This window comes from Pteropus alecto, unplaced genomic scaffold (genome assembly GCF_000325575.1).
Source record: "Pteropus alecto unplaced genomic scaffold, ASM32557v1 scaffold25, whole genome shotgun sequence".
NCBI lineage: Eukaryota > Metazoa > Chordata > Mammalia > Chiroptera > Pteropodidae > Pteropus > Pteropus alecto.
The window spans coordinates 35,891,256-35,904,291 of record NW_006441955.1 but is presented as its reverse complement, the minus strand read 5'-3'; the positions used below and the strand labels follow the sequence as shown (position 1 = coordinate 35,904,291).

At 33.8% G+C, this 13,036-nt stretch overlaps 1 protein-coding gene across 1 annotated transcript in view; it reads left to right on the top strand.

The window, feature by feature from the left end:
• Window positions 1-13,036, top strand: part of FAM69A (family with sequence similarity 69 member A) — a 100,061-nt gene that overhangs the window by 41,078 nt on the left and 45,947 nt on the right. The gene's annotated exons all lie outside the window — the stretch shown is intronic.

Sequence of the window (13,036 nt, the reverse complement as noted above, 5' to 3'; positions counted from 1 at the left end):
AAAGATCCGTTCTGGTGGAGTGAATCTCAGGACCGTGTTTGATGGTTGGGTAGTGATAAACTCTTTTTCTCTTTCTTTGGATTTGGAGATGATAGCCTGTGCCTCTGGTAGCTGCTGGTTCTATCTTGTGATAATTTGGAAAATCACCCTTAGGATGAAGATGACTCTCTGGAAGATGGAATGGAGAATCAAAGAAACTGACTTTTGGGTGACAGTGTTGAGATGCTCAATCAAAACAACACTGAATACTTTCAGTTTCTGATAATGGCGTAAGAGATTGCTCACACTAATCTTCCACAGATGATGTGTGCGACCAACTATTTGAAGGCACTGCAAAGGAACCAAAGAAAAGAGAAACTTAATTTGAAAGAAAGTGCCTTTGAGAGCAGTCCCCAATCCATGCCTGGTTTCAAAGGGAAAGGCGATCATGGATAACAGGGTTCAGGACTAAGCAGAGCAACCAGGAACTTAGGGAGAAAACCTTGCATAAAGATTACTCCCCAAACCTGCATTTAAAAACTGCTGAACTCCTATGTGTGTATGGGGGGTCCCAGGGATTACAAAGAAAAAGCAGTACCTGTAAGCTAAAAGAACTGAGCAGAGGTTTCAGCAGTTGCTGATGGCAAGGGAAACAATTTGAAAATTGAGTCCAGCCATATGAACTGCCTGCTAGAACAAAGATCAATCTTTAGAGGAATGTAACAGAATCGAGAGTCTTGACAACATAAACATAATGTATAATATCTAATAAAAAAGGTCACTAGACATATGAAGAAACAGGAAAATATCATACTGAAGAAAAAAGCAGTCAATATCAAACCTCCAGGCTCACCCAGATATTCAAATTAGAAGCCAAGAACCTTAAATCAGCCATTATAAATATGCTCAAGGACTAGAAAGAAAAATATACGTGTAATGATTGAACAGATGAGCAGAGAAGGAGAAACTATTTTGGGGTGAAAATTATAGAACAGAAAAGCACAATAACTGAAATGAAAAATAAATCGAATGGGTTTAACAGCAGATTTGGTGTTAAGGAAAATCAATTAAGTTAAAGACAGCGATCAAGAGAACATTTTCAAATTGAAGAGCAAGGGAGAAAAAAAATCATGAAAACTAGACAGCGCCTGAGAAACCTCTTTGACAATAGCAAGTGATTTAACATACATGTAATTAGAGTCTCTAAACGAGAGGATAGAGAAAATAAGGCCAAAATTTTGAGAAATAATGATAAATTTGGCAGAAATATGAGTTTACAGATCCAAGAAGCACAGCAAACCCCAGAAAGAATAAATTACAAAGATAACCACATGAGGTACATTTTAGTCAAACTGCTGAAATCTTGGCTGCAGCCAGAGAAAAACAACACTTTACACACAAGGGACCAATAATACAAAATTACAGCTGAGTTTTAGTTGGCCTGTACTATAAGAAATACTAAAAGCATTTTTTCAGGCTGAAAGGAAATGACACTAGATGATAACTTATATCTTCAGAAATGAATGAAGATCAATAGAAATGGTAAAAAATGTGGATAAATATAAAAGAGTATATATTATTTTCTCTTAATTTCTTTAAAGGAAATATTAGTGGTTAAAACAAAATTTATAGCAGTGTATTTTTGAGTTTATACCAATAGCACAAATGATTGGGATAAATAGAACTATACTTTTACAAGATGACAGTATTTAATGTTGAGTAATACAATATTAACTCTAGATAGTGTTAAGTTAAAAATGCATATTTTAATTTCTGACGCTACCAGTAAAATGCAGAGTTACAGTTAAAAAGTCAATGGGACCACAATGAGATAACATTTTATACCCAGTAGGTTGGCTATAATCAGAAAGATGGATAGTAACTACGGTTGGCCAGGATGTGGAGAAATAGGAATTTTCATACCTTGCTGTTGGGTATGTAAAATGGTGTAGCTGTTTTGGAAAACAGTTTAGCAGTTCTTCAACAAGTCTAACATAGAGCTACATATGACCCAGCAGTTCTACTCTTAAGTATATACTTAAGAAAAATTAAAATGTATAGCCACACAAAAACAGGTATATGAATGTTTATGGAAGCATTATTCATAATAGTCAAAAATAGAAACAACCCAAATGTCCATCAGTTGATTAATGGAAAAATAAAATGTGGGATATCCATAAAATGAAATATTGTATAAAATGAAGTATTGACACATTTTACAACATGAATAAACCTTGAGTGAAAACATTATGCCAAATGAAAGAAACCAGTCAAAACCACATATCGTATGATTCCATTTATATGAAGTGTCTAGAAAAGACAAATCTGTAGAGAGGAAGTTGATTAGTAGTTGCTAGGGCTGAGTGGGTGAGTGGGGAAATGAGGAAGGACACCTAATATGTAGGAAGTTTCTTTTAAGGGGATGAAAGTGTTCTACAATTAGATTTTGGTTGCAGTTGTACAACTCTATGAATGAATATATATACACACACACACATATATGTAAATTTTTTAAACATTTAATTGTTTTTTAAACAGTTCACTTTAAGTGGGTGAATTGTTATGGTACTTGAACTGAACAGCTTTCAATAAAGCTGTTTTTAAAAAGCCAATGAAGAAAAATGGAATGCTAAACACCTTTTTTCAGTTAACTCCAAAGGAGGAACAGGAAACAAGCGAACAAACAGATGAGACAAATAGGAAACAGCTAAATGGTAAATCTAAATTAAGCCAAATCAAATATAAATATTAGACTAACACTGCAATTAAAAGTCAAGAGAGATTGTCAAACTAGATAAAAAGCATGACCCAACTATAAGTTGTCAATAAGGCATATGCTTTTAAAACAAAGATATTAAGGTTGAAAATAAAAGGATGAAAAAAGATGAAAAGATATATTTTTCAGACATGAATCATTTAAAAGTTAGGATTGATATTTTAATAATGGCCAAAGATAGACTTAAAAATGGCATCTTACCAGAAATAAATAGGGACATTTTATAATGATAAAAACTCAATATATGAGGAAGACATAATCACAAATATGCATTTGCGTAATAATGTAGCTTCAAAATACATGAAGCATAAAACTGATAAAACTCAAGGAAAAAGATTTAAATCCACAATCATAGTTGGAGATTTGCACATCCTTTTTAGAGTAATTAAAAGAACAACTGGGTCAAAAATCTATAGATATGTTAACCACCTTGACCTCATTAATATTTATAGAACCCAACACCCAGCAATTACAGAATCTTTTTGGTACCCTGGAACTTTCACTGAGATAGACCATATACAGGGCCGTGAAACCAGTCTTAAAAAGTTTCAAAAGGCTGAAATCTAACAGAGTATGTTTTTTGATCACAATGGAATTAAATTAGAAATCAATAACAAAGAGATACCTGGAAAGTTCCCAAACATTTGGAAATTAAACAGTGTATTTCTGAATAATCCATGGATCAAGAAAATCACAGAGGAAATTGGAAAATATTTTCAACTGAATGATAATGAAAAATAAACATATTAGCATTTATGAGATGCAGTGAAAGCATTGCTTAGAGGAAAATTTATAGCTTTAATTGTTTATAATAGAAAGGAGGAAAGTTTATAATTTATTATGTAACTTTCCAGAATCTAGATAAATATAAGCAAGGCAAACCCAAGAAGGAAGAAAATAAAGTAGCATATTTCAGTTAAATAGAACATAGACAACACAGAAAATTAACAAAGCCAAACAGGTTCTTTCAGAAGATCAATATATTTGAAAAACTCTTAGAAAAACATGTTATAAATATTTGAAATGAAGGAGTATCATTATAGATCCATCAACTTTGAAAAATAAGAGAATTCTAAGAACAATTTATGCCAATAAATTTGACAACTTAGTGAAATAAAAAAAAATTCCTGGAAAAATACAACGTGAGAAAAGTGACAAAATGAAATTAAAATTTGAATAGTCTTGTTTATGTCAAAGAAATTAAATTTGTAATAAAAACATTCCCACAAAGAAAGCTCCAAGCCCAGAGATTATCATTGGTAAATTCTATCAAACATTTATGAAAGAAACTATAACAAATTTACAAACTCAGAAAATAAAAGAAGAAACACTTCTCAACTAATTTTATGAGGCCAATATAATCCTGAAACTAAAACATAGTAAAGACATTACAAAACATTTTTTAAAATCTATTATGAATACATAAAGCATAAAGCTCTTTAACAAAATATTAGCAAATTGATATAAAAGCACTATATAAAAGGATTAGTACAGCATAACCAAATGGGTTTTATCCCAGGAATATAAGATTGGTTTTATATTTAAAAATAAGTATAATCTATTAACAGAATAAGGGGAAAATATGATTATATCAATATATGCAGAAAAAAACATTTGACAAAATTCAGCATCTGTACTTGATGTATAGATCTCAGAATTAGAAAGGAACTTTCTCAATCTGATAAACAGCATCTGCAAAATACCTTCAGCTAACATCATTCTTAAGGGTAAACCACTTCTCTTAAGACCAAAAACAAGGCAAAGGTGCCTACTCACCAGTTCTATCAACATTTTTCTGAATGTCCTTGCCAATGCAATAAAGTAAAGGAAAGTCAAAGGAGGAGAGATTAGAAAGGAAGAAGTATAAACTTCCTGAAGATTATTTTTATTGAAAATTCGGAGGAATCAACAAAATATTACTGTAATCAATAAGTGAATTTCGCTTAGCAAAATCTTAAGATACAAGGCCAATAAAAATATTAATTGTATTTTTACATATGAGATTTAAAAACTCATATGTTAATAGCATCAACAATAAGAATAAATTTAACTTGCACAGCTCTGCACTGAAAAGTACAAAGTAATGCTGAGAAAAATTTTAAAAGATGTACATGCATAGAGGTACATAATGTTCATGGATTGGAATCCTCTGTTATCATATCACTTCTTCCAGAATTAATTTATAGATGCAATGTAGTGCCAGTCATGATTCTAGCCAATTTGTTCTGCAAATAAAAACAGATGAATTGATTTCTAAAATGTATGGAAATGCCAAGGACTTAGAATTAACAAAACAGTGTTGAGAAAGGAAAACAAAGCTGGGGGACTTATTCTGACTTCAGGGTTTAGTTATAAAGTGACAATAATCAATACACATGGTATTGGAAATATACACATATGTATACAGTCAATTGATTTTTACCAAAAGCACTAAAGCAATTTCATGAAGAAAAGAAACTCTTGAAGAAATGGTGTTGGAACTACTGCTATCTGGAAAAAAGTAATCTCAATCCCTATATTACATCATACACAAAAATTAATTCAAGTTGGATTAGAGATCTAAGTGTAAAAGTTAAAATTATAAAGCTTTTTGAAGAAAAAATAGAATGTATTTGCAACCTGAGAGGCAGAATTTTCCTAGGCATAGAAAACAATAACACTGAAAGAAAACATTCATGTGTTAAACTTCATCAAAATCAAAAACTTCTGTTCATTAAAAGATGCAATTAAGGAAATAAATATGAATGCGGAACACACAGACAAAGGAGTAGGGGAGTCACAAAACATCTGAAAAAAAAAAACTTGTATCAAGAATATAAAATAAATTACTCCTAAAACTCAATAAATGACATGCCCCCAAAGATTGAAAAGACTTAAAAACACTTACAAAAAGAAGATACCTGAAAGGCTAATAAGCATAAAAATACAAGACACCACAGTGAGATACTTCCTGTTCTTTCAAATGCCCAAAATTAGTGAGACTTAAAACACCATATGTTGTCAAGAATGTGCAGCAACTGGAATTCTCATACACTGGATGTAAGTTTTTTTGGCAGTTTCTTAGGAAGTTAAACATATACCTATTCTTTGACTGAGTAATTCTACTTCTACATATGTACACAGGAGAGATCAAAACATGTTTTACTAAAAGACTTGTGCAAGAGTGTTCATAGCAGCTTTAATCACAGTTTACTCACAGTATACAAATTTCATAACCCATATGTTCATCAATAGGAGAATAGGTAAACAATTGTGATTATATGCACACAATGGAATACTGCTCACTAATAAAAGAAACCAGACATTAAAAAGATAGGCAGAATGATTTCATTTTTATGAAATTGTAAAAGAAGCAAAACTTGTCTCTGGTTAAAAAAAAAATTGAAACAGATTTTACCTACGGCTGGAGGTGGGGGCCTGTGGGTTGACTGAGAAGAGACATGAGAGAACTTTCTTATGAAATGGAAGTGTTATGTAAATGTTACCTAAAAACGTCCATTAAAAGAATAACAAGTAGGAGTAGAGAGAGGGTAGAGGCATAGATGATAACAACAGTTGCAGAATCTTAAATTGTCAAACCTGGGTGATGGGTACATAGAGATTCCTTGTACCTTTCTATTTACTTTGTATAGTTTTGAAATTTTCCATAATAAAAAGTTAAAAAAACAACAACTCTGTAGCCCACCATAGTACAGAACTTTCCAGTTATTTGACCATAAATTCTGTTTCCGTTGAAACCAATTAGAGACAGATTTTCTGTTACTCATAATCAAAAGCATGTCGAACAATAAACTTGAGATTGTAATATTTTTTAAAAAATATTTCATCATTTCTGCATATCAGTAAGCCTGATAGTTGGATCTTATCTCAGTTTAGCAGATCTGTACCAGATGGAAGCCTGTTAGACACTAGGAATTAGATTAGAAGTTATGTCCATCAACTCAGCTGTACAGCTGTAGATTAAAGTAAATCCACTACCACATACTTTGATAGAATGGGGCCTGTGTCAGTTGCATTTCCTTCTTGTCAAATACTAGGTCTGGATGTTTTTTTCATCCTCAAATAAGAGGTCACATACAATACGGGACTTAAAAAACTTTAAGACAAGGGAAAGGAAACATTATTGTGAAGATTTAAAGAAAGAGCAACTTTCTTAAACTTATTTATAATAAGAGCTATAAAAAAATTTAAAAACTTTTCTGGTATCCTTCGTTGATGCAGAAAGACATGGTCTCTATGGAACTGAAACAAAAGTATAAAAGTAGACTGAGATGAAAGGGGGCAATAAAGATGGATAAGTATAGGTAAACTGAACACGCAGTAGCAGAATTTAAATACAAATTGGAGACATGAAAAGTAGGATTCACATTGAGATGTACTAAAGCAGATGTGCAAAACATTTGAGACATTTTCTTGGAACTTGGAAAAAAATAAAATAGATGAAAACTATGGAAAACATGGTAACCATGGATAACATCAAATGTCAGAAAGTGATCCAAAATTTTCAGAGGAAAAGGTGGTGACTAGAGAATGTTATACCTAGATGCATTTTGTTTCATTTGTGATGGTAATAAACATTCGCCAGGGTTCAACACTATGCCCACAATTCATATAACCTTGTTGAAACAAAACAAAAGAAAGCACTAAGTTGACTGAAAAACAAGTCAAAGTGAGGCACTTAAGAACAGAATATAGGTATCACATTTTTTGAAAGTTTGATTTATGCCACTTCACGTTTACAAAAACCTACATTAATACCTGTTTTCACTAACCAAAAGAAATCTGAAGAGGATTTTCACTTTTATGAAAAAAGTTGAAAAGTGACAATAACGTTCAGCATTCGTTTTACAGCAAGCCATTACAGAGGCAGAGCACACCTCCAGCAGCAGGACTGGCCCCACTAAGCTTCTTCCCTGGGAACCACACTCAGCATCTCAGCATCTCAGCATCTCAGCATCAAGCCGCTATAGCTTAGAGCCATGTCTGTGAGCATCTGTGCTTCATCACAATTTATTTTGTGCATCTGTTAGCAAGATGTGTCCTAAGGTAATTAATTGCTTCTTTGATTTATGCCATTTTGGCTGACATAGGAATGCTCTACTTTTGGATAGCTGGGGAAACCTATATATGATATCAAAGGCCTGGAATACTTTTGGAACGACTACCAGTAAGCAGAAGGTTATCATGGATTCTTAGTAGACTCCTCATCCTAGCAAACCACACCGATGGAACTGAGCACACTGATGAATCTGCAGGAATGTGTATCTTGTGGCATCTGGATTAAACTTAAAAGCAAACAATTTCCTTATGAGTTGTTATTCCCCCAGGACAAAGTTGTATCATCGGGCACAGGCAGTTCATTTGGAAACTCCTCTTCCTCGGGCACTGTTTACCACAAGATTTAGAAGTTCAGTTAAATAAGATTACAGTACAATAATGTTTTTTTAAAAAAAGAACTTCTCAGAAAAAAGACTGAAAGGAAATACTAATTAAATTAAATGGTTATGTATGATTAATCTGCTGTTTTCTTATATTTTTCAGCTTTTGAAATGAGCATTGTTTTCAGTGAAAAAACTAAAGAAAAATTGATGAAAATGCTATTATTGAGCAAAATAGTCTTAATAATAATAAAATAATGGAATAAGAGAGAGCCAGAACAACTAAGATTTTATTAAACAGTGAAACGAGAGAATACAAATATTATTCAAACTATAGTATTAGCTATAACAATGTAAAAGGGAACATTTAAAGCATTAACCTTTTCAATTTTAAAACTTTTAAATTTAAAAGTACACTGTAAGACAACTATGAGGCCTTAATACCCTTGTGTAGTGTCCTCCAACCAGAGGTAAACAATAAAACCACATTCTGATGACCTTCAAGTGTGATGGATTTCCAAGTAATTGGAGTGCCAAGGGACGGAGGACAGAACTCCTGGTCTCCTGCCTTGCACCTCTTGTAGATGACTTGATTGTGCTTCTTATTGACTATCCTGATTTGGTACTTGTACGTAGAGAGGTAGGACCAAACTTTTAGCCACACCCAAACCTAACAGGCCCCATCTCTAGCAATTAGTAGCCCTCCTGATCACCCCTCCTCGGATATCTGAAGAGAAAAGTAGAAATCTACTACCTTGCTGGCTCTGGACAGTTCCACATGTTCAGTCCCTGCCTGCCAACACTGGGCAGCACAAGGTGATTAAGTTCTAGAGTTTTTGTTGGGAGCCTCCTGTCTGTTCCAGGTGGGAACAATTAATAACTCACCTCTTAAGTGAGGATTTCTTGGAGAGTTTTCTGTATCTGCTGCTCCCAACTCAGGAAATCTTTCGAGACACCTCCCTTGTCAGCATGTGGTAGGTCCTTCACTTGGATCCAGTTCTTGGCTATAACCCAACCTTGAGGAATTGATCTTTCTCCAGATTGTTTTTACTTCTGAGACATCCTGCCCAAGACTTTGCCCTGTAGTCATCTACTCTCTCATTTGAGTCTGGTTCCTGGGATCCAACTCTCCTGCTGTCCTCAAAGGCACTCAGAATGTAGCAAATTGTCTTTTTTTTTTAAAAAAACCCTCTACCTCCAAACTCTCTTCTCTAATTAGTAAGCCTGTATATGCTACTTTATTTTACTTCAAGTTTTTTCACACATACTTTTTCTATAAATATCCTCAGGACTTGGTCTGATATCATCATAATTGCATTCTACTTTCATTCCTTCCTTTTCTGGGAAGTCTTTCACATTTTTTCCATCTTAAGTGTGTTTCTGTAGCACTTAAAAGCTAAAACACAATTGCTTTCTAAACACAATTGTAAACTCCTTGTGGGCTGGAATAGTATCTCATACTTTTCTTATGCAACATCGGATAAAGCAACCTGGGATTGAAAACATAAAGTGTCATAATAACAGCAGCAAGTAAACATTTCTCACTCTGCATTGACCTCCCAGTTGTGGAAATTCTGGCTTCCTTCACACTCTTCCCAACTAGTTCGGAGAGTCCCCTGGGAGAGCTCAGATCTGCATTGGAATACAGTTCTCTGGGCTACTTTGCAGGTAGCCATTTCCCCAGTGTGTGTTCCATTGATGTTTTTCTGTCTGCCACCACACCCCTTTCCTTCTGCTTAACACTCTGGCCTTCCTGAATTCTCTCCCATTCTCCACACCCATCACTTCTAGATAGATAATATATATCTCTTCTTTGTCCTATGGTGTTCTGAACTCGTCCTGGATGTAGTTTTAATCACGTTACATGATAATTATCTTTTTATGAATCTGATTCTCCATCGAAACTATGAGGCCTTTCAGGGAGAGAATCATGTCTCATCTTTGAATTCCGGGTGTCTAGCTTAGCTCTGGCACTAAGATTCCATAGATATTCAAGCTGGGCCCCAATGTACTTGTGTGCACCACAGTTGATTTGGTTCAAATAATACATTGTTTTGATTAATGTAGTTTTCCTTTTGAGAATTTTATGCCAAGGTAGTTTACTTCTTTCTTCTTTAAGGTTTATGTCAAATGAATTTATCAAACATTTGATGATCACTGTGCATCCAAAGTACTTCCCTACTCCCTGGAGATACGGAGATGAATAAGACATGGTTCCTGCCTAACGGAGGTCACAGAAACTTCTTTGGGTCTCTCTCCCCCTATTTCTCCATTCTCTTCTGTCTGGATAATTTTTATTGAGCCTGGAATTGTGTCTAGTGGAATAAATTACATGTCAAGAGGTTAATTACATACAGTTTACTCAATGCAACAATAGAAGTATGTTCCAGGTATAGAAATAGCACAGAAGAAAGAATCATAGAATTTTTAGAGTGGACACGGAGTATCCGGGAGGAGGTGACTTATGAGTGAGTTATAAAGGATGAAAAGATACTTCAGATGCTCGAATGGGTGAACGGTACTCCCGAGAGAAGAAAGAACAGGTGCCAAGGCCCAGAGATTTGAAATAGCACCATATGTTCCCAAAACAATAATACTTTGATATCTCTGCAGCATAAAGTTCAGTAGGGTGGAGTGGGGTGGGAATTGAAGCTAAGGTAATAGACAATATTTGAAGTGTTAAGATCTTTCATGTTTGGGCAACTTTTTAGTAAAAAGAATGGTAGTCTCCGATATAGTGGGTGTTAGTAATCCAAGTGTGAAGCCGTGTATTTCAGTTCTCCATCCTCTTCCGTTGTAGAATTAAGGAAGGTTCTGTGATCATGTAGATATTTTAGTATTCACTGTATGGGTAGATAAAAATGAAAAGAAAATGCTCCCTGAAGTTTATGGTCTTATTGAAGATACAGAATATACCCACACAAACAGGTTCTACAGACCGGTAAAACTAAAATTGTAAAGACGGTATATAAGCACAATCATGACTTTGGTTTGTAAGAATGATTAGAAAAGTGTGGGATTATAAAGAGACAACCTCGTTTTTGGTTTAAGTAAAACAATATCCATCAGAGCTAGCTGAGCATGGAAAGTGTAAAATTGAGGAATATACTTGTAACTTAGAAACCTTTAATGATCTGTAATCTGTAGTCAAGAAATGACCTTTTGGCTAGACAAGCAATCATCTTTGAGCTTTATATATAAGCCGGAGCCAATTTTATTTTTCCTTTGTAATAAATTTATTTTCTTATTCTCTACCAAGGATATGAGCCTGTGTTAAAATCTTTAGTTAACACTTATTTTCCACTAATTTTATTTTTATGTACTTTTATGTGTCAGTTTGCCTTAGAGATTGTTTGTTGATATAAAATGGGTCCCTGTGTTTCTGCCAAGCCTTTCTGTCCAGACTGCATTGTGATTATCTTAGCTTCTCCTTTCATCTCTTTACTCTCGAAAATAAACCACAGCCTCTGCCTTTTTCCTTTTGGAATGTAGTAACCCAACATATTTTCCTTGTCCCACTAGTCGTCACATTCCCAAAGCCCTCTACTTAGATAGTCTTTCCTTTCATAGAGCTAGTGTGGACTTTTGTAGGCCATAGTGTTTTGTTTTGTTTTGTTTTTTTAATGAAAAATTATTGGGGTTTCATTGATTAATAAAATCAAATAAATTTCAAGTGTACAATTCAGCAGTATGTCATATATATGTTCCATTGTGTGTTCGCTACTGAAAGCTAGATTTCTTTCCATTACCAAATATTTAACCCCTTTTACCCTTATCTACCTCCCACTCCCCCATTCCATCTGGTAACCACTAATCCACTGTCCGTGTCCATCATTCTCTGTTTGTTCATCATTTTTTTGTTGTTGTTGCTTTCAGTTTTGTATCACATATGAGTGAATTCATATGGTTTTCTACCTTTTCTGTCTTATTTCGCTAAACATGATTATCTCAAGATTCATCCATGTTGTTGCAAATGGCAGTATTTCATCTTTTCACAAGTAGTATTCTATTATATATATGTACCACATTTTCTTTATCTAGTCATCTATCTTAGGACACTTTAGTTGCTTCCAGGTTACAGGGTTTTTATGTGGATCATCCTAGCGCCTTTGACCATTAAATCACATTTCACACTTCGGTAAACTCAATTTAGAAGGCAATGTGTTTTAATCCTCCAAGAGAAGGATAGGGAACCTTCGATTGTCTATTTGTGTACTTCATAAATTATTCAAGTTTGGTAATGAGCATTTGCTATTTTCATAACTAATAAATAAAGATGATTCAGTTTTGAAAAATGAAATTCAATAAGAGCCATTAGTGCCATTTCAAGTCTGTTAAATTAACCTGTCCATCTATATCAACACACTACACACACTCACCACAGTGCAAAATAATGTTGAAAAACTCATACTCGTTTAGAAAGCAAAAGCCATAAAAATATTCATATCGTATAACCCAGAAACTATACTTTTGAGAAATAACCTAAGGAAATAATTCAAAAGAAAGAAAATATTAGAATTTATATACAGCTTGTCTACACACAGAAAAAATGGGGAAAGGGGACTTTAAAGTGAACATAAGAGGAAAAATTAGGAAAATAATGATACAGCAACTGGATGGAACATTATTGCAACACTGAGAATGATTGTTATAAAAAACTGTGTTAGCAAGCGTAGTGTGATTACACTATAATATGAAAAACTACAATATTCTATATATACTGATTATAGCTGTGTATAACATGAATTACACATGGATAACTAGAAGGTAAAATGGATAATAAAAACAGCCGTCATTCTAGTGTAGTGGAATTATGGGTGAATGTTTAAACTTTACTAAACGTCTTTTCAATAAATAAAATTGGAAAAATTTAAAGAGTTTCAGATTGTCAATTTTGATTAAT